At 44.2% G+C, this 20,485-nt stretch overlaps 1 protein-coding gene and 1 pseudogene across 1 annotated transcript in view; one reads left to right on the top strand and one right to left on the bottom strand.

Annotated features, from left to right (window-relative positions):
• CLSTN2 (calsyntenin 2) overlaps window positions 1-20,485 on the bottom strand; it is an 840,356-nt gene that overhangs the window by 788,683 nt on the left and 31,188 nt on the right. The window lies entirely within an intron of this gene.
• Window positions 14,646-14,798, top strand: LOC149862858 (U2 spliceosomal RNA; annotated as a pseudogene).

The raw sequence follows: 20,485 nt of genomic DNA, 5'->3' as shown, positions 1-20,485 counted from the left end.
TATGTGCTCAGTCTTAAGTTTTGTTTAATTGCTATGTTGTTTATGTGTTTGCTTTTCTAACATTTATTTACTGCTGCTTATTACATTAAAAAGGCATACCTACAGAATAAAAACAAAGCATGTCCAAGTTTTTCATGTAATCTAGGCAAATATTGAAAGCAGTTAATGTAAGTGATGTGATTAGTCATTCCTATAAAAGATGACACTCAAGACTTGAAGGGTTAAGAATGATGAGTTGTACTGATCAAAATCACAGGTGTTTCTGTAATCTTCAAGGACTTGGATGGATTTTTCTAAACCCACAATTCCACTTATAGAAAGGGATCATCTAAATTTAGTTATTCCAAATTGAACTCATGTTAGTATGTACACAGAAGATACAAGCAACTTACACTCAAATTTAGGAGAACAGAACAGTTACTATAGATTCTATGATTCTATGGTCCTATGATTCTATGACAAACCAGAGCAAAAGTGATGAACACCAACATGCAGTTGGTAATATCTAAGCTGTCTTTTTTTTAAACTAGGCTTCAATATCCTTAATATATATTTAAAAGCATCTCTCAACCCTGGTTAGTAGCTGGTGCTTTCCACTGATGTATTCTTTGTAGCTTTTTTGCATGAATGTTATCCTTGTGTCCAGCTCTCTCTTTCTCTTATCTGGTGGGCCAGACAAAGGTGTCCTTTCGCTAATGCAAGAAGCATGGGGAACAAGCATGAGGAGCTTGCTCTCCTGCTTGCAAGCAGTAAAATCAACCTGGTTGACCTAGTGGAGACATGGTGGAATGAAACATTTGACTGGGCATTAGACATAAAGGGCTATAGGTTGTTTAGAAGAGATAGGAAGGGGAAAAAAGATGGTGGTGGTGAGGTTGCGTTCTATGTTAGGGAACAGTATACCAGTTCTACCTTCCAAATGGGACCAGAGGAAGGCTTAACTGAGACCCTGTGGGTCAAACTTCAAGAAGGGCGAGGGGGAGAGGGATCTGGTGGTAGGGGTTTACTACAGTCTGCCACATCAGGAGGAAGAGCTGGATCTGGAATTCTCCAGGCAGCTGAGGGAGGCCGTGCGTGCAAAGGGTGTTGTGGTCATGGGTGATATGAATTACCCTGACATCAACTGGGAGAAGCAGTCGGTCAGGTCAAGCCACTCACAAGGGTTCCTGACATGGGTACAGGACCTACACCTCATGCAGGAGGTACTTGTCCCCACTAGGGAAAACACCATACTGGATCTGGTGTTAGCCTCTGGGGATGACCTGGTGGGGGAGGTGCTAGTACAAGGGAGGCTAGGGGACACTGATCATGAAATGATCCAGTTTGCTATTCAGAGAAAGGTGAGGAAGGTAACTAGCACAGCACAAATGCTTGACTTTAGGAAAGCCAACTTCAATGTGCTCAGGGCAGTAGTCAGGGAGGCACTCGGAGCCCAGGGTGTAGCTAGTATGGGGGTCCAGGAATGGTGGTCCTTCCTCAAGGAGGCTATCCTTGGGGCACAGCAGGACGCAATTCCACTGCGCAGAAAGGTGGGAAAAGGGTCCAAGAAAATTCATGGCTGAGCGCAGATATCCAGGCTGGCCTGAGGGCAAAGAAAAAAGCTTACTGGCGGTGGAAGCAGGGGGCAGGGACAAAGGAGGAGTACATCTCCCTGACCCGAGCCTGTAGGGATTTGGTAAGGAAGGCTAAAGCAGCACTAGAGCTTAGATTAGCTTCTGGGATTAAGGATAACAAGAAGTCCTTCTTCAAGTATATAGGTAGCAAGAAGAAGTCTCGCGGTAACACTGGACCCCTACGGGGCAGGGCAGGGCAGTTGGTGACGGATGCGTGAGAGAAGGCAGAACTCTTCAACAAGTTCTTTGCCTCCGTGTTCCTGTCTGCTGACAATGGGGTGTTCTCAGGTGATAGCGCAGAGAGGCCCAGAAAGGATGCCAGTCCCCTGAAGGTTAGTTCAGACCTAGTTAAGGATTACCTGGAGGGCTTAGATGTGTCCAAGTTGGCGGGCCCGGATGACCTTCATCTGTGGGTGCTGAGGGAATTGGCTGGTGTCATTGAGGAGCCATTGGCACGGCTGTTTGAGGACTCCTGGTCCTCAGGCCAAGTCCCCAAGGCCGGAAAAGGGCCAATGTGGTCCCTATTTTCAAGAAGGGGAGGAAGGAAGAGCCTGGCAACTACAGGCCAGTCAGCCTCACTTCTATCCTGGGGAAGGTCTTTGAAAAAATTATCAAGGGCCGCATTTGTGAGAGCCCTGCAGGGGAAGTGATGTTGAGGGGTAACCAACACAGGTTTGTGCCAGGCCGATCCTGCCTGACTAACTTGGTCTTTTTCTATGACCAGGTAACAAAAAGCTTAGATGTGAAGGAGGAAGTCGATGTCATCTTCTTGGACTTCCAGAAGGCCTTTGACACAGTGTCCCACCCAATTCTGGTGAGCAAGCTGAGGGACTGCGGCATTGACGAATGCACAGTCACATGGGTGGCAAACTGGCTCCAGGGGCGCATCCAGAGGGTGGTGGTGGACGGGTCAATGTCGACCTGAAAGGATATGGGCAGCAGAGCCCCCCAGGGCTTGGTCCTTGGGCCGGTGCTGTTCAACATCTTCATTAGCGACCTGGACGAGGGTGTGGAGAGCACCCTGTCCAAGTTCACTGATGACAGCAAGCTGTGGGGTAAAGTGAATACACCGGCAGGCAGGGACCGCATCCAGGCAGACCTGGATAGGTTAGAGAAGTGGGCGGATCTGAACAGGATATGGTTCAACAACGACAAGTGCAGGGTGCTGCACCTGGGGAGGGGGAACCAGCATTATGGTTATAGGTTAGGGGCTGACCCTCTCAGCAGGACAGAGGCAGAGAGGGATCTTGGGGTCATGGCTGACTCCAGGATGAATATGAGTTGCCAATGTGACGAAGCAATAGGCAGAGCCAACCGCACCCTGTCATGCATCAACAGGGGCATCACTAACAGGTCCAGAGAGGTCTTGCTCCCCCTCTATGTGGCACTGGTCAGGCTGCAGCTGGAGTACTGTGTCCAGTTCTGGGCACCGCACTTCAAGAGGGACGTGGAGAACCTGGAGAGGGTCCAGAGGAGGCCACTCATATGTTTGGGGGCCTCCATGGCCAGCCCTACGAGAAGAGGCTGAGGGACCTGAATCTCTTCAGTCTCCGCAAGAGGAGACTGAGGGGGGATCTTGTGGCTGCCTACAACATTATCAGGGGCCAGCAGCAGAGAGTCAGGAAAAGTCTGTTCACCAGGGCCCCCCTTGGAGTCACTAGGAACAATGGCCACAAGCTGAGGGAGGATAGGTTTAGGTTAGATATTAGGAAGAACTACTTCCCTGTAAGGGTGGCCAGAGCCTGGAATAGGCTTCCCAGAGAGGTGGTGCTCTCACCTTCCCTGGAAATCTTCAAGAGGAGAGTGGATAGGCACCTGGCTGGGGTCTTATGACCCCTGCCACCCCCAGTGTTCCTTCCTGCCCATGGCAGGGGGTCGGACTCAATGATCTGTCTAGGTCCCTTCCGACTCATTGATTCTATGATTCTATGATATATGAACTACAGGTCCAGAATCTGCAAGGAATCTGTGCCAGTCAACAAAGGCAGTAGACAATGATAAATGAAGCACTACAGTTTTCAGCAAAGCAAACTGTGTAAATGTATTCCCATGGGTAAAAACCACAGAATTACCCTTGCATCACTTAAGCAAACAATAACCACAATAGTCTTTTGGATAAAGTAAAGGCAATTTAAAGGCTTGGAATGTCCATAGATTCAATGCCTATCTGTCACTTATATTTGACATTGAAGTTGAAAGAATGAAATCTTCAATTAGATTACTTAACAAGGTCTAAAAATGACCTGGATTTTGCCTGAATTCCAAACTAGTACACTTCTAGCCACCAACATCTGTCATAGTCAATAAATTGTATATTTTAAAATCTGAAATACATAAGCATTGAAAAGAGATTATTCTTACTACATATGCTAGGCACATTAGGAGACTGAACAGCTTCCACATGAAATGCTTCTGCAAAATCCTGAAAATAAGTGGGAAGACAAAATGACAAACACAGAGGTCACTTTTTACACATGTTCCAGACGTGAGGGGGAAGGCGGCACTTTAATTAGAGCAGCTCGGACAGCTGCTCTAATTAAAACACCACTACAGCTCATGCACCAGCACCGCTGCGTCTTGTGTATTAGCATCCCCATGCTTCAAAATGGCAGCAGGGTGCTTGAACTAAAGCTCGTTAGTTCAAGAACACACATTCAATGTAGAAAGCTGGAGGAAATGTGCAGAATCCTGTCCAATCTGGAGGGAACATCTGCTACTGGGTACAGCTCAACATGAAGTGGCTTTGGTCCAGAGGATGGAAGTGAAGTGAGAAAGAAGGAAGCAGCATGCTGTAAACTGGGACCCCAACTCAGACAACATATGGATCTGTGAAACTTGTAACGAGCTGCGTTGCTCTTAAATTGGACTTGTCAGCCACAAGCAGATTCATCGGGCACTTAACTAGACCTCTTATGCATACACCAAGATCCAGAGGATCAACAGTGGCCTATATACTGTTCCAAATGTGCTCTTCCTAGTTCAGTGTTAAGGAGATAATTTGCATTTAGTAACTATTTTTGCATGTGTTGAAAATATAGAGTCAAGTCTTGCATGCACATTTATAGATCCCAATTCTACTATCTGATCAACACAGACTAGATATTAAGCCTATTCAAAATCCCACTGACATTTACAGAGCTTCAAAAAGGCACAGGTATCAGCCAATGACGCTGTGTCATAGCCACAAAACATAGCCCTTAGCTTTGTACAGAAGACTGTAAATATCTACATTTAAATTAAAATTTTTAACTTTTTTCCTCAGAACAGATCTATACTAGACTGTATTTGGGGAGGAGGAAGAATGAGATTGCCATCAACATCCATCTGAGCATGTAGCATACATTATAGCAGAATACATTAGATTTAGTAGAAGAAAGTGGTAATTGATTTTATACATAATTTAGAAGCAGAAGAATATTATTGCATTTTTCTCCTCCTATAGCTATTATCCCTGCAAAAACTCATTTGTGGCTTTTTAAAAGAAGTTACCGCTACTCGCGAATTGTCTAAAAAGCTTTCCACCTGATTTCTATTTACTTAATGTTACATACACTATAAAACAGTTAGCAATAACATATATTCTTGCAAGAAAAAGGCTTGGCCTATTAAAAAGGTATGTAAGGAATACTTCTGCTATGCATATCTGTGTATGATTATGTGATCCCACAACCCTGATTGAAACTGGATATTCATTCTCTCAGTTTTGACAGCCAAGTTACGTTGATAATATTATACCGTCAGTTGTCTCATTGCATTGTTATACACCACTGTGTTCCAGTGCTTTATAGTGTGCTACCCCCAGATAGAAAATGTCTCCAAGTAGAAAGCGCACAAATATATTTGCGGGGTGGGGGGAGATCTGAAGGGCTTGGGGTGGGAAGAGAACATTGGGGTATGAGAGATATCAGACAAATGTACCAAAACTACCCTAGGACTTACCTATATGTGGAGGTAAAAAAAAAGTTAAGGAAAATGCTGACATTAATTTTAGAGATCACTGAACTCCTAAACAGATGATCTCAGATCAGAAGCAAAGCATCTGAGTTCACTGTAGCTTAATCCTCCAATAACAAAATCACTTTACTTTTGGATGACTGCATCCAAATGGGGATTAAATTATGAATAATAGTGTCTATAGGAAGTGTCATATGTTTTAACTTACCCACATTAACGTTACAACTTTACCGAATTTCATCTTTACTGTCTTAAGTGACCCTATGAAGACCCTATGACCCTTAAATATTTTAGGAAGTAATTTAAAGTTGGTAAGCGTTAGGTTCCTAAACTACATAGGTTCTACATTTTTAAGCAGATTCAAATGGATTTTTTTTCCTCTCGCTTCTCAGCAAAAATACAAACTAGTTATTTTCTACAGAACACTAGTTATACACTGGAACCTTCTCGTATTTTAAAATTGCTGAGTGATGATTGCTAGTTAACACTTTCTCCCATCTCTGTCTCAGCACTCTGAATTCAGGGGCAGCTGTACATTAGCTGCAGAACTAGGGAGGAGCATGGGGGAATCTGGTAACTAGCACTTTTGGCACTACTAGCCACTCCACAGTGGTTTGGTTTGAGCTGAATTGGGCTACAACGAGTTCCCAGCTTCAATGTGCGAATGAATATAGTACACACACAGCCACCGAAAATTTAACCTACCGTAACTCCACTATAAAACTCCGCTTATTATCGTTATATGACTAAATATGTTACGATTCCACATTGCATATTTCCTCGCTTCTGGCTCATGATGGTATTAAAATGAACTTCAAAGTCCTGAAATCAGTCCTCAACTTGGCAATCCTACCAACCCTTTTTTGGAAAAATCTCTCTCTGTGGTTGTTTGAAAATGTGATTGAAGTTTTGCTATCCTTAAAAATATCAATCTAGTGATGGATTTTTAACTACACTTGCACTGTATACTTCCACTGCTTTTGATCATGCAAAGACCAAGTCATTTTTTTATCAATACATTCAACCAAAAGGTCAAAAGAAGTCAAAGCAAAGGGTAATTTAGACATATCACAATTTTATTATTAAGCCTTGGGGAGCAATGCTGTCCTTCTGGAAAAGCAGAAACAATATTGCATTATCCAGTTCAAAACTACAAGAGATGAATTTGTCCTTAGTATAATTAATTATACCTTTGTGTCACCTTCTGATCATTTTTCTCTTACCACAATTGAGCACTGAAGGCTTCCACTATTTCACATGATTAGAAATACTATTTATGAGTATTTTATTTGGCAGTGATTACATTTGAAATGTTTCATGGTTTCCCCTCTATCCTGTTGGAGCGTGATTTAGGAAGGAATACCAATAACCATGCTCAGAAATAACTAGATTATTGAAGGGAGCAGAGAGGCGGAGGCACCTTTGCCAGTTCAGTGAAGAGAGAAGGGGGGCGGGAAATGAAGTAGAATGAGAAATCCTGAAAAATCCTAATTGGAATCTTAACTTTTACTATCTTCTTTATGTCTCTAATCGACACCATTTAAAACTGAAGTCATTATCCAAGTTTTTAAAAATGGCATTCAAAGCCCCATCATTTTAAACAATGTTTCTGACACAATCGTAAGATTCAGGTGTAGGGCAGCATCCCATTTTTCAGTTTTAATACTTTCTCAGAAGCCTAATTCAATCATTACTTTTAAGACCTATTTAAAAAAAAATCTCATTCTCACTAACAGAATGTATATCTCTGGGCATTCTATTTCAACTCTGAGATTAAACTTTTTGACCCACAAATGATGAAGTTCTTTTAAAAACAATAACAACTAGATGGAAAGCAAATTACTTCATCTAACAGACAAGGAAACCACATGTGCAAAGAATTACAACAAGGCTTCAGAAAAAGTATTTTTTTAATGGCAACTCTCAGGTTTTTCTTCCTGTTGGTCTTTCCGGATGCTTACAAGAGTTTTTCCTTTGCTCTTTTACTTTCAATTACATTTACATTTCAGATGAGCAGATGGGCCTGTATAGCTGAGATCAGAATCTGATCCACTGATTTTTTAATTTTTTGCTATCCTTTCAATAGGATTTTTGACTTCAGAAGCTGCCTAACTGGGTCTTTACCAATTCAATCAATAAAGGGATTTCTTTCTTTACCATTTTTGTTATTTTCCTTTAGGCAAGTATTATCCCCAAACTAATGGGTAACTAACCTGAGATCAGCATAATCCTTGGGGCTGTTGCCATATTTTTGATCATCTGTGCCATTAATATTATCAGTATTCCAGAATAGCGATGTCCAGTAGCTGCAGTGCATGGCATGGACTCAACATTTTCATGCATATTCCACTAAAGAGTCTTCTAGGTTGAAGACTGAGGAGTGACTGAACAGTCACGTTCCATCATGTGCAAGCACTCTGACCCAATCCACTGAAGCATTTAAGCTTCAGTGTGGATGCCGCAAAGATCCCTCTATCATGGATAGTCCTCCAGTGCTCTGTGCATAATTACCCCACAAGGGATAGACGCATTCTTTTACCACTGTCATAACTGACAGAGGAAGAATCTTAGGAAATACTCCTGGGTAGGCAAGAACAAGCATCAAGAGAATGACAACACATAACCCAGGCAGGGCTGTAAGAAGGTTCATATGTGGACTGGTCTAAATTGAGCACTCTGGCCCCCATGCCTATAACTCGGACTAAGTGTTAGTACAGAAATATCCATAGACAGAAAAAAATGTAGCAGACAGTAACTTCTCCATTACACCCATAAAGGTCTACTGTGCCTTTGCTGCAGTGCATATACTTCTGGAGGGTGGTGGTGAATGACGGAGACAGGGGGAGCTTAGTATGCTTCACTCCACGCTCTTCTGCTGTTCCTGGAGACCTTCTGTCCCATATCATTTATTTGCCTGTGCCTTGCTACATAAAAGGAGTCTTGGACTCTTTCTCCTTAATTTTTATCAGTTTCTGAATGCCAGGTATTAACTTCATGGATATTTTTCAAACAAAAGTCCCTTGCCAGCTTGTTGTGGTGCTTTTGTGGCTGATCCCAAAATCTTTACACAGGCTAAGCTCCCAGTGAAATCAGTAAAAGGTGTGCTTATATAAGGGCTGTAAGAAACTTCTTATGTGAAACAATGTAAGGTAACATATATAGCGCTACCGGATCATTGCAAGGAAGAATTCAAATTGATTTTTTTCTTAGAACATCATCTGGGTGTTCATGTCACGAAAAAGAAATGCCCAAAGATGTTTAAAGTCTAACAGTGTTAACACTGATTTGCAATAAATATTCAATTGACATGAAACCATTTACTGAAATGTCTTATGGGAGTTGTACAGCTAAATCCATGTACTGAATGTTTACCCCCAAACTTCCTCTTTTAGAAAAATAAAGAGCTCATCTATTTTCTCCTTCTTAAGACTTCGTTACATATTGCACTTTGAGGTGCTCAAATGTTGATCAGTGTTAATGCTAGCTGAAGCTTGGAACAGTCACACCTTAAGGGCCTTGTTACATGATAATTCTGTGCAGCTCCTGAAGCTCTTAACACCTGGATTGTCCGCACATTGGGTGCATCCATATGGGTGCACACATGCGGTACGTGGAGCCACAGAGCCATCTGCAGTGTCGAACACCACACACACCACACATGCAGGCATTCCCAGCCACCCTCCCCCTCCACACACCCCACAACCAGTCACCACACACCCACAGCCTCCCAGAAACCCTATACCCATCCACACACCCATACATCCACATACCCCACATGCTCCCACACCCCAAATACACACACCCACAGCCCCCCACAAACCCCATACCCACCCCCACATGCCCCATACCTATCCACCCCCCTAAACACCAGACACACGCCCACATGCACATACCCACACCCTCCCCCACACCCCACATACACGCACACTCATAGCCCCACTTAAATGCTATAATCACTCACCTGTACCCCCCACAATATACAAGAGTAAGACTTCATTTTTAACTATTATGCAATAATCTCTATGTACACGACAACACACACATACCAGGAAAAAATATTTTTAAAATAAAATTAAAATACTTTATTCTAAATGTTTGATTTTTAGTATAAAGCTTGGGTTTTTTCCAGGTCCAAGATGGCAAACCCTCTTTGCCAAAAGGAGTAATTCTGAGGGCAAGTGGAAGGATTTCTGGTGGCAAGGTTCAGGGGTTGGGGGCAAGACTTCCAGTCCCAAGGCAGCAACCAGGGGGCAAGGCATGTGTCAAAGGGTACGGTTACCATTACAGCCCTTGACAGTTCACCAAAATTCATTAAGTGACCCTCCAGCTAAAATAATTGCCCAGTCTGGGGTAACATGTAACAAGGCCCTTAGGCAAAAAACCTGCTCTGACTGTCCTACACCCATACTGCTGTGACTTGCCACTAGAGGGCTGTTGAGCAGGGAGCTGACTAGGAGCTATATAGCACTGCAGTGGCAACTCACAGCTGGTGAGCCAAGACAGGCTTCTATCCCTGATCTAGGTAGAGGTGTATGAGGGATGGGTTGGAAACAGGAGGGACAGGACATGAAACTGGGAGGAAGAGTTTATGGAATGGGGGTGGGTAATGAAGTGTGAGGTGGAAGGAAACAGGGATGGGGCAAGGGTGGTGAAATGAAGTCAGCCAGCCACTGAAGGGTAAAAAAAAAAATAGAAGAATTTAAGAATGAGATAAAGAGAAAGTAAATTTTAAAAGATTTCATGTTTTAATAAACTGGGATTTGGGATTGTGGTGTGGTGGGTGCTGGTCATGCTTCCCAGGGTGGCTGGAAGGTGGGAGCAATGAGAGAAGGTGCTTTTGGAGGAGCTATTGGCCCTGCCCCAGGAAGGAAGCCCCACCTCATGGGGTCCCATTCTGCCCCCCTACCTTGCTCTTCCCCCCACATCCATTAGACCCCACTCCTGGGCCTGGCTAGCTGACATGTGCTCTGCAGGCTGTTTGCATGGGGTTGCAGCCCTGGGGGTGGGAAAGTCAAATCCCCAGGTGCGGGGGGGGGGGAAGTTGGCTTGCTGCCAGAGCCACCCCCTGGGCACTAGAGTTTAAGGGGAGGAAAGTTTCTCCACACAGAACAGGAAGGTGAGGGAAGAGACACTGGACTGAAACTTGGGTGACTCATCTGTGGGAAGTAGCCACACATTAATGAAACATGAGTGGGTAACATGTATCAGAGATAAACCTGCCCTGGAGTGGCATAACTTTAAGCAGTCTAAAGTATTATTAAAACTAGTGTCAGGTGCTTATATGTGGACAATTCAGGGGTTGAGAGCTCCAAAAGTCACCTAAAATTAATGTGTGACAAGGCCCTAAGATCTTTGTTGTTGAAGGTATGGACTTGTTGGCTGCATGTTTTCTACCAAAAATAACCTTTATTTCCCGATATGAAACAGGACGTGGAATCTAAATGATAAAAAAATTCTGCTGCAGTCAAAATCCTTTATAATTAAAAAAAATATAAGTCTTAATATGGGCTAAAGATTAGATCACCTTCAGTCTTCTAAGGTTTCTGTAAGAAAGCAAGCAATAACTGTACCATATCAGCTTTTAGAGAAACATTTAAGTACAACGTGATCTCACAGATCATCCTAATCATGCCCTAAAGGCTTCTGCATCAACACTGATATCAGCAATAAACTGTTTGTGTCATTGCATGTCAGCATCTGAAAAACAGAACTACTCATGTAGAAAGCCAAAGAATATTAAAGTTGTTGTGTTCCATTGGAGTCTAAGGCCTAATCCCTACATACGTAGTGATAGTGACCCATGTGTTTGGATCTCAAGACCTAAGCAAGCGCCCCAGTGGGCTCTATATTTGGTTGAACATAGTTAAAATATCAAAAATAGTCCATGTTGGATTTTACAGATTAAAAATAAAGACATTTGCAAAAATATTTAAATTGCCAATTTCACAAATTTGTACAACTGGTTTGAGTCAGACCTTTCTCCCTTTCCTATCCCTTACTGTTTGAACCTTTACACCTATGCTTAGCAAACCTTTTTCCAATACGTCTATTAAAAACACTCAGAAGCAAACCTTGTTGATTAACCAATCAATTAGTATTGAATGTCATTAATGCCTTATTATCTGTGTTGTCAGATTAAATCAATTCCTATCACATGTCAAACTATACATCTCCTTTCACACACAAGTCCTACACTCATGCAAGCTCTGTAGTTTAGCCAACAGTAAAGCTTTTTGAACATTACAATAACACATTTATCACAAAACCTAACTACCCTGTATGCTGTAGGAGATACAGAGACCATTGAAGGGCAATTAAAAGTATGCGCTTTTTCATGTGTATAATTTTTCATTGTTTCATTATAGTTATTTTATTGGCTTGTTACTTCTTTATAAGATCCCTCGAGTTGTAACTGTATTCATTCATTTACTCGCATGATCAGGGGGCAGCAGGGCAGGCCTTATGAGGAGAGGCCTGAACCTGTTCAGCCTCCAAAAGAGAAGGCTGAGGGGGGATCTAGTGGCCTGTTACAAACTAGTCAGGGGGGACCAGCAGGCAATGGGGAAATCCCACTACCAGGAGTGACCAGCAATAACGGCCACAAGCTGGCAGAGGGTAGATTTAGGCTAAATATCAGGAGGCGCTACTTCACAGTCAGGGACCCATTTCCAAGAGAAGTGGTGCTGGCTCCTACCCTGGGGGTCTTTAAGAGGAGGCTAGATGTACACCTTGCTGGGGTCGTTTGACCCCAGTACTCTTTTCTGCCATGGCAGGGGGTCGGACTCGATGATCTGCTCAGGTCCCTTCCAACCCTAGAAACTATGAAACTATGAGTAAAAAAGTCAAAGTATTCCAACAAATACAGAAGTTCTTACAAAATATATGAAAGGGCCGTGCAATACCAAATGCAGAACCTTTCAGGATTCACCACACACACACACACGCTCACTCACTCCCCAACCTGGATGTTGGATAGAATTTTTTTCCCTCTTGACCTCACTGATAAATCCAACATGGCTGCCAGCTGCCACCACATCCCCACTGAGCATAATCAAGAGGGTCTCACTGGTCTTCCCAAAATGGATGATTTTGAAAAGTTCCTTTCTACAGCACAATGGGGTTAAACATGCATAAAACTACATCAGACATAGATTCTGTAGAGACTTACGTGCTTCATTTTTTATGTACTATGAATAGTTTTGTTAGAGTCAAATTCATAAATGTGAACATATGCATAAAGCAGGTCTTGTCTGCATGGGAAAGTTTTACTAGTTAATCCAACATAGTTGTATAGCTACAATTATACCAGGATATTCAACCCTTCTTGTGGATTTTCTGTTTCTGGTACAAGAATAGCATATTTTCAATTTGTTTAGTTTTTTCCTCTTCATTTTGCAAATGATTCTCCTCTCCTGCCCCTCCACATGTGCTAGAACCTAAACCAACAAATCCCCTTATTCTGGAATAAATGCCTGCAAAGCACTGGAAACAGTTTATGCTGGTATCAGTTCAAATCCACATTTTAGACTGCACAAGAAAATAAAGAAATAAAATGAATTTTTCCTTTGTAAATATGGGGGTCTTATTTATTATTGTCATCCCATACTTCCATGCTGTCTGTATCCAGCCTTCTATGGAGCATCTAAGTGAATTATAGAGAGTGGCAAATAGGAAGCTGTGGTGGCTGTAAATTGAGAGATCCAACCTGCATACGTTGAACAATACTGAATAACCTTTTTTTCAAAAGGAACATTTCAGAAAAAAAATGCATCTTTTCAGTGCTACAAAGTAGTATTATTAAAATTTCAAATAAAAATGTATGCAAGGCATATTTTCAAACAAAAATGCCAGGTTGAAGAAATGCATTAAATTATTAAAAATGAAAAATTAACTTAGCTTTCTCCCTTTACAATTAAAATCTTTTTTTTGTAAAGCTTTTCCTTATTCCATGCAATGATCTTCATAACTGAGGAACCCTGTTCTTTGTTTCATAGCTCTGAGTCCCTTTTCATGGAAACAAGCAAACAGACAAAAAAAATCGACAATTATTTTTTAGAACAGCTCTCATACCATCTTTACGCTCCTTTCTTCCTCCACAGAATATTATCTACAATACTTCCTTTCACAAAAGAACATAAAAAGAGAAATAAAAAGGCTAGGGAAATAATTTGGCACTTAGATTCATATATCAAAACAATTAATTAAATTATGTTTAAACTTTTCCCTGCCAATAGACTCCTAAAAAACTTATGTGGTTATTTCACATTAACTACAGCTTCTGCCATTCTTACTGCTTTTTCCACATTAATATTTTATCAAATTTGAAAAAACAAAACCAGTCAACAGTAAAATAAAATAAAAAGCCAAAATGTTATTTTGAGTCTTATTCTCTATTAATAGTGTATGGTGTAACAAACAATGTAACCAGTGTGCTTTTATTATGTTGGCCATGTGACCTGTGGAATCTCAGGGGAAGAGCTAAGAGAGAGCGAAGCATCCATTCCATAAGTGAGAAAAATCAATGATAGTTAAAAGCGTTCTACAGCCTTATGAGAATCTATTTACTTTTATAAAACTATGTGTGTGTTAATTCGTTCTTAGTCCTTAGAAAAAGGAATGGATCAAAAACAAAAATATAAAAAACAAAATAAAACAAAAAGAAGAAGAAAACCCTGAAGGCTCTTTAAATGCCAGTTCTTCAGTCCTGCAAGGAATGATGCCCAGATTCCACACTAATTACCATACTTTTCACTAGCACATGCATAAGATTATCAATGCAGATGCCATGTTTTCCTTGTTTGTTTTCAAATCTTTAAATGTACATTCACATTTATTAGCTATAACACATCCTGTGTTAGCTACAGTGCTAGATACACTGAATTTAACAAATATATGCTAATAAACAAGGTGAGTCAATAGAACTACACTTAAATATAGAAAATAGAGAAAGGCAAAAGTAAATGGTGCATGCATGCAGACACACACTCTGTTTACTTTCTTCTTTCTTGTCCCCATTTGCTGTCATTATTCAAGCAGCTACCTCCAGGCCTTTTCTGAAGCAGCGTGACCACGTAGGCGAGCTCCTCAGGGTAATTGTCTCTGATATGTCCTCCATAGGAGGTCTATATTGAGCAGATTCTTTTTGGTATTGGGTGGTGGAACCGGAGCGTGCTCCATCCACTCCATGCATTGACCTGGTATTGCAGTGCTTCCAGGACCAGTGCAAAAAAACAGGGAAAAAAAAAATAAGCCTTTTCTGCAGTACCTGCATGTTGGAAAGTGTACAGAGAGTTGGAATTACTTTCGCCACCATTCAGTGCCTTGCCTACAGCTATATGCTGTATTTTTGCTGCCTGGACAAGCTCTTCAGCAGGACAACTAGCAAGAACTGGGTGAGGTAGGTCAAGCTGAGGCACATTCAGGCAGAGGGGTGATCCTTCGAGTATATCACTCTGTGCTCAGTAGTGACGTACTAGACTGCAGTGTCTAGTACTGACTGGCACCCCTGAAGGTGTCAGGATACCCTGGGAGCGTGCATCTCACTTGGGCTATGACCTGGGATCTAAACAAATCCCAAGTCAGGGTGTGTCAGACTGCCCAAACACACTACTTGCTTTTTTCAGTGAACAGTATCAAAATTTTACTATTTTATACTGTCATTTGTAATTCTCTGGTGCCTTGAAGCAGCGCTTCCTCTAAGTTGCACGGCATGCACAGCTGTGCAGGTGCACTCATGCCACACTGTCAGGCACACCTGTGCAGCCACACACACCACAGAGCTTAGAAGGAACACTGTCTTGAAGTCCCAATAGGTTATTAAAACCCTGTTGTGCAAGAAGCTCTGGTTCAGGGGTGTCAAAGATAGGACCTGTGGGATGAATCTGGCCCCGTGTTGGCCCCGAGTCTGAAGTGGACCCACATGCAGCTTGCATTGGACCAGCCCTATACATGGGGCCCAAGACCCACAGCCCAGGTAGGGCCTTCTCCATGTAGCACCTGTGCAGAGCCAGTCCAGTATCTGACTCTCCTCCCACCCACATGCCAGATCCAGTGCCCACAATACCCACCGTTGCTGGTCCAGGACTGCATCATACCTGGCACCCACTCTGGCTGGTGTGGGGCAAGTGACACATTCAGGGTGGCTTCTGGAGCAGCTGGCTCATTTGACACAGACCCAATCCAGCCAGAGAATGCGCTACATGCTCTGTGTCACAGCCTGGCTGGAATGGGCACTGTGGGTACTGGATCCAGCATGTGAAGGTGGTTCCACATGCATTATCCAGCCCATGGGGCTGGTCCTGCATCATTAATCTGACCCATGCACCAGTCCTGTGCCATATGGGACAAATGAGTTTGACACTACTACTCTAGTGTAACATTCAGGATGGAATTGGAAAGATATGATATAATGCAGAAATGAAAGAGAATGTATCAAATATATATATATTGCACCCAAAAAATGCCTAATAACTTGTACCATAACAGAAGACTTTCTTTTTAAAAACATTATACTTGTAACAGTTACTAATAATGCAATTTAGTCTAATGAGGAAAGTGCAAATATTGCAACATAGCTAAAAAAAGATGAACATATTTCTTTAAATGTTTGTGATGGTCAGGGATCCGGTTTTCTCTTTGCCACAATAAAATGCAGGCAAACCTGGATTTTCTCCTTTATAAGGAGAAAACTGCAGGAAACCATGGTTTTCCCTTGCAGGCTGGCAGACTTCCAGCCTGCAAGGGGCAGGGGAAAGCTGGAGAAGGGAGGTCAGGCAGGGGGCACAATACACATGCACATGGCCACCAGGCAGCCTGGAGAGCAGCAAACTGCAAGTAAGTCTGGTGCGGGGGAGGGGAAGGAATAGAGGCCCCCATACTGAGTATGGGAAGAAGTTGGGCAGGGCTGGGGCTGGGCTGCTGCTCACCTGGGACGGTGCCTGGGGCTTGAGGCCACATGCAGCTGCAGGCAGAGACAACCCAAACAGGATACAGGGCCCAGGATAAATCAGCCTGTGCGGATCCCTGCCCCCAGACACAAAGAAGCCAGCAGTGGATTCAGCAGCAGGAGGTAGGGTAACAAGTGGCCAGACATGAAGCTGGAGAGAGCCATGGAGTCCCCCAAAGCAGGGGGCCTGGGGCGGTTGCCTCTATTCATGCCCCCCTAGGAACAGCCCTGGCTGCAGGGCCCAGGCAGGGAGCGGGATGGAGCCACAGGCAGATCATGCAGGCAGGGTGGGGGAAGGAACTGGCTCCCCACCACTGCACACACTCCTGGGGGAGTATGGGGGACATGTGCCCCCCAGATTTGTGTGCAGGGCAGGGGCATGGTCCCCACTGAAGACTCAGGGCTCCCTGCTTGCTACTCTCCCCCCAGGGACACAGCAGGGCAGAGTGAAGTGGGGCAGAGGAGCACAATGCCGCCACTGCCAATGGGAGCCCCACACTGCCATGGCAAGGTATCCCCTGCCTACCTGGCAGCAGTGGGGTTTGCACCGTGCAATGCACCTCATCATGTTGGTGGTGCCCAGCCCCCCCCCCGCCCTGCCCTGTTGGGTCCCACTCGCTGAACCACAGAGGCCTCAGGGACAGGGCAGCAGGGCAGGGAGCCCTGAACCCACAGCCTGCCACCACCACAGATCTGGGGAGCACATGCCCCCACACCCCACCCTGGGAGTGCATGTAGCCATGCTGGTCCTTCAGAATACTGTACCAGCCTGAGAGCAGTTACAGAAACATGGACCCCAGCAGTATCTGTCTGAGTCAGGCACACTTGTTCCAGATGCCCTGGCAGAACATGTCAGGTGTAAACTAGGGGTAAACCGATAAAGATTTTGGAGACTGATATCATTAGCTAATTTTTAAGATGGCACATTGGCCAATACTTATCCAATTTCTGATACCAGGCCAGCAGCTTGAAGAGCATTGTCCAGCTGGTAAGTCTGTTGTGGTAGAAGGAGAGGGGGGAAGGGAAGAGGCATGGGGGGGTGGGAAGATCAAGGCCTCCATGGCAAGGGAGGGAGTGGGGCTGGGTCTAGGACAGGGGTTGGGGCAAGTGCTGCCCAGCCAGGGAAGGGTGGGCACTGGACATAGCTGCAGCTTATCTGGGGGGAGCGGGAGGGGAAGTCAGCTGCTGCTACTGCATGCTGCTTGTCCAGGAGCTGCTCATCTGGCAGCTTGTCTGGCACTTATGCATTCATCTGGTGGTTCCCACTGCTTGTCCAGGAGGGCAGTGGGGCAGGGGGTGCTCCCAGATGTGCATGGAGTGGGCAGGGCTAGGGCTGTGCAAGGCTGCACTCTGGCCAGGTGGTGGAGGCACTGGAAATGGTGGCTATGGTGAATTTTGGGGTGGCTGCAGCCCCTCCCCCATAACCCCACTCCCCTCGCCACCTATTTGCTGCACTGTGGTTGTGCATACAAGGGCCATTTATCAGCCAAATCAGGCTGACTTCTGATACGGACAATTTTCTTTATATCGATGCTGATCCAATATCAGACCGATGTATCAATGCACCTGTAGTGAAAACCCTATGAAACCCTGTTACATGTGGAGTAAATGCACCTCCACACCTCAAAATAGATCTCACTTTACTAGATTCTGCAAACAGAAAAGACAGGATCAGAATCCTTTCAGGGGAAGTCAAATCATATTAATAACTAAAAAGACATCTGGCAGCTTGTCTGGCACTTGTGCAGGGACAGGAATGTCTGACTCCAGTCTGCAGACACAAGTGGTGGGGGAGAGCTGTTTATTAATTCTTAGCCATTTCCCATGAAATAATCATGGCTAGGGACAGACATTCAAAAAGCCTGAGCCTGAATTGATTCAATCTTTCTAACCTGACTTAGCTAAATCACTTTGTAACTGCATAAACATCCAAGACATGCAGTGGCTCAGGCTAGAAGCTGAGGGGGGCCAGAGCAACCCTCTCCCTTTCACAGTACTGAGCTGAGGAGAGGGCATGGCCAGAAGCTGTGATTAACCCAGCAGAGAATTGATAATAGTGCTCATCACCCTTAACTCAGTGTTTATCACTCATTAGGAAAACAACAGAGGTACATTACCAGCTACTTGTTGATTTGACCTGTTGACTCAGTAGGAACTGTAGCCAGCATGTGGTCTTCTACCCAATACACAGACACCTCTCATCCAGGCAGAGGGGAGGGGGGAATTCCTGCTTAGCAGGGAGCAGGGAGGAGGAGGGAGGAAGCAGCCCATAGTCTCTGCAGGACCTGCAGCCAGACAGCAGAGGGGAGGCGACAGTCCTGCTGTGGAGCAAAGTGCCCTGTCCAGCCCATAGAGTATGCTGGGATGCTGGGGGAGTATGATTTATCTTAAATCAGCAAGGGGTATGGGACAGACATTGCATAAACCAGTTTAACCCAAATGAGTTATGTGTGATACTACATTCAACCAGGTTTATCTCAAATCAGTTTCAGCCATTTTCAAACTGGTTTACGTGAACTGAATATCTGTTCTGTTAGGCTAGGGACAGACATGCAAAAAGCTTGAGCAGTCCTCCCTTCCCTTTTACAGAGCTGAGCTACCTGCATGGTCCCAGGCTTTTCTTTGCTGGCTGCTCTAGAGACAAGAGTTTTGTCAGTCCTCAGCCCCTTGCTAGTACTGAGGCAAGGGGGGTGCAGTGCATGCATCTGTTGATGATATGGAGCTTTTTAATCTCCCTCTCTGCTTCTTAATAGTGTCTGCAGCAAACCCACAGGTGAGCAAGCCAGCACAGCAGGCGGCTGATAACAGTCTTTATCACCCGATTAACAAAACAATGGCCAAACTCCTTAAACAGCTTACCAGCTGACCTGTTGATTAGTTGTTCTGTCTGCCTGTCCCAGTGAAACTGGAGAGAGACACACACAGAGACCTCTCAGCATTAGCTAGCATACCACATGCCTAGGGTCCATGGGGCTGGGGTCTGTGCTGTGTTAGATAGGAGGGAAGGAAGTGAGGATTTCCAACTTGAGTAGCGAGGGGGAGGTAAGGCAGGGGGAAGCCAGGCAGACCCTGCTGTGTCCGTAGTCTCTGCTGGAGCCTGACACAGCACTAGCTATCATACCACATGCTGGCTATGGTCTGTAATGTGGCAGAGAGGAGGAAGGGATCCCTGCTTAAGCAGTGAGTGGTGAGGAGGCAGGGGGCACAGGAAATTGAGTAGACCCTGCTGTGCCTGCAAGTCTCTGCCAGAGCTCTGGCCAGGGAGCAGAAAGGAGAGGCTGGCCCTTCTTTGGAACAGAGAGCTTTGCCAGCCCAGAGAGCATGTCAGCATGCTGGGAGACTGATTTAATTTAAACCAGCAAGGGCTTTGAGACAGACATTGCATAAAATGGTTTAACCCAAATCAGTTAAGTGTGATACTACATTCAACCAGGTTCATCTCAAACTGGTTTCAGCCATTTTGAAACTTATTTATGTGCACTGAACATCTGTTCAATTACAAGTTTAAACCAGTTTCTGATCACTTAAACCACTTTATGTGTAATGTCTGTCCCTAGCCTATCTGGTCGGTCTATACGCCAAAGTACAAACCTACAAGCCAATCAGAAAGCAGTTCTTGGTACAATAATTGTCCCTCCTCCCATATTTCCTCAGTGATGTCTATTTAGGGCTGTTACATTCCTGAGAGGGGGGCCAGGGGCCAATGAACATTTCAAGCTATGCAACAGTTATAGTCAAGCATCCCATTTCAATAAAAACAACTTATATGAAAAAAATCTGAGAATATTGACTGTGCAACAGAACACCAGTCAGTCAGAAGGAAAATAATAACAGCAACTACTTATCACTGTTGCAGTACGCAAACTCGGGGAAAACTAAAATAAAACCGCAGTGCCAGCACAGCTGCCAGTGGTTGTGGTACAATATCCGCATCAGTGTTTAGAAATGTTACTTGATTTATTTTGTGACAGCA

Source organism: Crocodylus siamensis, chromosome 6 (assembly GCF_052110815.1).
Source record: "Crocodylus siamensis isolate JL-2025a chromosome 6, ASM5211081v1, whole genome shotgun sequence".
NCBI classification, from domain to species: Eukaryota; Metazoa; Chordata; order Crocodylia; family Crocodylidae; genus Crocodylus; species Crocodylus siamensis.
Note: the sequence above shows the minus strand (reverse complement) of the source record. Positions and strands in the feature narration are given on the sequence as shown.